General features: G+C 44.3%; 1 protein-coding gene across 6 annotated transcripts in view; it reads left to right on the plus strand.

Moving 5' to 3' along the window:
* The first annotated feature begins 2,368 nt into the window (after positions 1 to 2,368).
* zmiz2 (zinc finger, MIZ-type containing 2) overlaps positions 2,369 to 5,000 on the plus strand; it is a 39,555-nt gene continuing 36,923 nt past the window's right edge. For 4 of the 6 annotated variants that reach the window (XM_061060873.1, XM_061060877.1, XM_061060876.1 and 1 more), the window contains exon 1: positions 2,369 to 2,471. The gene's annotated coding sequence lies outside the window, so the exon portion shown is untranslated. The other 2 variants (XM_061060875.1, XM_061060874.1) reach the window with 2 other exon arrangements.

Genomic DNA, 5,000 nt, shown 5'->3' on the forward strand with positions numbered 1-5,000 from the left:
CCTAGCGTTGGATGAAGAGTGATGCAGAGTTGTTCGGGCAGGTAACAAACAGGGGCAGTTAGCTTGAGCTAGTTTTCGACATTATTGTATCGTTTCCTTTCATATCGTGTCACATCGTTTTGTGACTTACTGATATTTTGATTGTCTTTGCGCTCTGCACTGCCGTCGTCGGTTTGCTTTTCTGGCCCCCGGGTCCTTAGCTTCATGAAAATTTGGCCCCCTGAACAATAAAGTCGAATAGCCCTGTCTTACAGTAAAGCTCCATTTTTGCAACCAGTCGCCCCCTGCTGGCCAATAGAAAGAATGCAGGTTTAAGACACATGTTTACGTCTTACAGTTTATGGTCTTTTCTTACAGCAGCTGTGTTTTTAAAATCTGATTTTAAAGCCTAAAAAATCCCATAAAATCAGACGCTGCAAGAGAAAACCCAGAGCGAGGTGAACAACGTTCTTACACCTGAGAGTGAAACCAGCCGTGTTTTTACTCCCTGATTTCTTCCCTCTTTGTCTCCTCACCCCTCCCCTCCTACTCACTTCTTCTTCCTCCTTCCTCTTCTTCTCCTGGAGGTCAGATTGTTGCAGCAGTGGTGGATGTTCAGCCTCAGAGTCAGAGCAGGGTCAAGGCTTTTTAAGTGGTGAATGTGTGTGTGTGTGTGTGTGTGTGTGTGTGTGTGTGTGTGTGTGTGTGTGTGTGTGTGTGTGTAGCCCCCACTCTCAGGAGCAGACTGTGACATTGTGAAATGACTGCAGTAGATTGGAAATTGTGTGTGTGTGTGTGATTGTACTATGCGGCAGGTCGTGGGGGAGGAAGCAGCAGCAGCAGCAGAGTCGAGGTGGTGGAGGGGAGGAGGAGTGATATGGATAGTGTGGAGGAGAAAAAAAAATGAAGAAATGGGAAATCTCAGCACCTGTTTCCAGGGCAACAGAGGTCTGAAAAACACAGGCAGGCAGGTTGGACTTTTTATTCTCCACGCTGCACTGCCCTCTGGCAACACACTGCAGACGCCTTCTAATGACTCCCAAACACACCGCCCGCCCGCCCGCCCGCCCGCCCGCGAGCGACACCACCTCACTGCCTGTGTGCACACGTGCAGGAGCTGCAGATGCAGGAATGCACGGATCGTACATACGCTATCATTTACAGGTGACGTCATTATCCATGATGCACCCCCCCCACCCCCCCCCACCCACCCCACTCCCCTCTCCTCTCCCCAACTCTTTCTCTTTTCTGAAATGATCGGCTGCTCTGGTCTGCAGTCAGTCTGCCGGCCGCCTGTAGGAGGAGGAGGAGGAGGAGGAGGAGGGGGAGGAGGAGGGACAGGAAAATGCCTTTCTCTGTGGGAGACATTAACCGTGTGATCTCATGAATATATTATAGAGGGTAGCAATGAGAGTTTGGGCTCGTTCCAGTGATCGGGTCATTTGGCACAGCTCAAACACAGGAGCATCCCTACTTTCATTTTAGAACTCTTTGAATCCAAACCCAATAAAATATGTTTCTTGTAACGGCCGGGGTCGTGCAAAAGCTTCATGTTGCTCCAATTACTGATGTTTGATGTGTATGGGTATTGACGGCTCCTGTTTACATGTTGTTGTTTTTGTTGCTTTTTGCAGCATAGTGTGTGTAGTATTTAAGACAAATGTATGTATCGTTTCATATAGTAACTTTCCATCCATTATCTATACCGCTTTTCCTGTTAGGGATCGCAGTGGGCTGGAGCCGACCCCGGCAGCTGTCATTGGGCGAGAGGCGGGGTTACACCTGGGCTGGTCTCCAGCCAATCACAGGGCTGACATATAGAGACAGCCACACTCACATTCACACATATGGGCAACTTAGAGTCAGCAGTTAACCTACTGGTTAACCTAACAGTTAACCAGTGCTAACCACTACACTACGAGTGTAGTAATAACCTGTCTTGTTGGTTTTTTGCATATAGTTTCCTATCGTAATTTTCCGTATTGTATCGTGTTGTATTAAATTGTTCTGTTAAGTTTCATATCCTATCGTATCGTATATCATATATATTGCATTTTTAATTTAATAATAATAATTTAATTACGACTCCTCCGTTGGACCTTTTTTGTCATATATTCTTCATTTCAGACTAATAATATGAAGATGACACATTTTTACATTTAATATAAAACGTTAACGACTCTTTTTGACCTATTACAGGGTAATTAGATAAACAGATATAAAAATAACATTTAAATCATTTTAAAACAGTAATCTTGCTGTGTTTTAGTATTACAGATTGTGTTTTATTCCCTCTAAGATGTTAAAAACTGCCTAATCTTATCGAATCATCGACTCTTTCTCCGAGCGGAGCCAAAAGTTCCGATCTCTGAAACGGTTCCAACTTCCCCTCGCTGTTAGCCTCGACTGCGACACAAGCTAGCTCAGTTAGCCCGCGAGCTAACGTGTACAACCAAGCGGCTTCACCGTCTGGCAGCCGGAGCAGGCACAAGGTAAGCTCCCGTTACAGGTGATAATTATCAGGCCAGCCCGGGTGGCTGTTCGGCCTGGGTGCTGTCGTTGCAGTGCGAACAGCCACTCGGTCGTTGTGACGGAAAACGGGCTAATGTTGTAGAAAAGTAACGCGAGCTAATTAGCATTCGGTGGCTAACGGTGCCAGCAGCAGCAGCAGCGGCGGCAGCGTGTTAAAGACCCTCCACAGCTCTCTGCTTCCAGTCAGAGGCTCTAACAAGACAACCCGAGATGATCACAACTTAAAGCCGCGATACGACCACCGATAACGGACGTTTTATTACACTTTTCCAGCCTGGTTATACCTGCATTGTGCGGGAATCTGCAAAACATACCAGGCGTTTATTATTCAGCAGCTCAGCCAGGTAGGTGAGACAAAACATTTTCATATTTTAGTGATGATGGGTAACACACACATAGACACACACATAGACACACACACACACACACACACACACACACACACAGGCTGCACTCCTCCACAGAAAGCACAGTACTGCTGAAATGCTTTGTTCTGTTCTGCTGCAAATCTGAGCTGCACGTTTTTTATATATATGTTTGTATCTCTGCAGGTGGAGATGTGCATGGTGTGCATTGCTTTATTCATCATGTTAATAACAGCTTTATTCATGAAATAAAGTCTGTGCTGGAAAAGAAGGGGAATGCATGTTTTACACACGCTGGTTTTGGCCTCACAACAGTTGTTTTTAACACGCGTGTGTTTCTGTATTTGTGTTGTTATTGGGCACTCAGACTGTGCCTGTTTTTTCCCTCTCTGGCCATGACTTCCTGGATGTATCATGGGTACAAAAACATGCAGCCTGGGCTCGGAGCCAGGCTGAGAGAGGGAGAGTGTTTATGTGAAGAGGTTTGAGATAAAGGTGTTTAAAAGAGTGAAACCTGCAGGCTGAAGAAGCATCCAGATGTTTGATTTTCTGCAGGATGTGTCAAGTGCATCCTTTTGTTTTAGAGCTGCAACAGTTATCTGACTCATTTTAAAAACATTTGAATTAATCAACAACTGTTTTTATAGTTCATAATGCCCGACTGAAAAAAGTGTATGTAAATATTAAAAAGTGTGATTTATAACCTGTAAAAGTTGATTAATGTCAGGTTCCTTTTCTCCTCTTTCACTGTAAACTGAATGAGTGGGAATATCAGGACTTTATGTCAGTGTTTTGGAAACACTTAAAGATGTTTTAAACTAGTTTAAGACTAAATATTAACCCTTTATTGGACAAAAAAAACCTCTTTAAAATCCACTTTAATATCCTGTAAATGAGACTCTAACTAAGTGAAGCACTGATGTTTCCTCGAGGACTTGTTTGAATGAAATCTTGATCATGTAAAGTCTGATCCATCAGGCACCTGTAGCAGGTAACAAACACACTCCTGACCTCCTCCACACTTGTCGTCTCTCGCTCCTCTTCACAGCGTTTGTGTCTTCTGTCAGTGTGTAAGGAGGCAGTAATGAGATCCTGTCCTCTCGTTGTGTGGAGCTGACTTCTGCCTCTCATTAAGTCGGCTCCTCTTCTCCATTAAAGACGGGATTAATTGGTAATCTGTCGGATCACGCTGGAGCTCTTAATGAGCGGTTAATTAAAGACAGGTAGGATCAGTCCGTTCAGCGTGTTGTTGGAACCGGCGGCAGACTTCAGGAGTCAAGCTCTTCATTTATCTTTCTGTTATCAGTCGAGTGCACGGCTTCACAAATCAAAGTGAAAGGAAAGAAACGACTTCAAAACAAAGAGTCAGTCATAAAGGTGTTAATAATGTCCTGAGTATTTTTAAAGGTACAATATGTAGAATTTTAAAATATCTAAATTAAAGAAAACCTGTTATATATATTTGTTGTTGAGTTCTTACATCACCTCAAAGATTTCCAACGGTTATCAAAGCCAGAGAAATCCTTCATTTTAAAGTTGTAACAGGTCGCCGCCATGACAGAACAACATGTTGATCGTTGCCACGGTTGTCATGACTACGGTCAACTCGGAGTTAGTTTTTTTTCTCGAGGGTGGGTGGAGTAGCAGAGAGAATGACTCCCATGATTCCCCCTGCCAGCCTCGACGTCGTCTTTTTGTCATTGTTGTGATTGAGAGCCCCCTGGTGGTGGAGTTTACACACTGCGCCTTTCAAAATACTACAACTTTAATTTATCTCGTGTAAATTTTAAATAAATATCTTTTTGGTTTTAAAGCATCCCAACCCTAATAGCAACCCAAATTTAAAAACTTGAATTGGATTTTTCTGCCGCTTCCTGCGTGCAGACGTGAGCGAGTCGGAGCGAGCGTTTCAAGCTAAACAATGTGATGCTAACGTTGTTTTACATCGCGGTCAGATCTCGCTGCATCGTGATGAAGATACTCAAGCATAAACTTTGAACTCAGATCTCTGAATGCTCGTGCGGATTCACGAGCTTGATCGACGTCGTCAGCTGGCGGTCCTCGGGCGCTTCTAGAGTCGAACCAAAAACCCCTCCAACCAGCGTTCATCACCATGACGTCTGC

This window comes from Labrus mixtus, chromosome 17, assembly GCF_963584025.1.
Source record: "Labrus mixtus chromosome 17, fLabMix1.1, whole genome shotgun sequence".
NCBI lineage: Eukaryota > Metazoa > Chordata > Actinopteri > Labriformes > Labridae > Labrus > Labrus mixtus.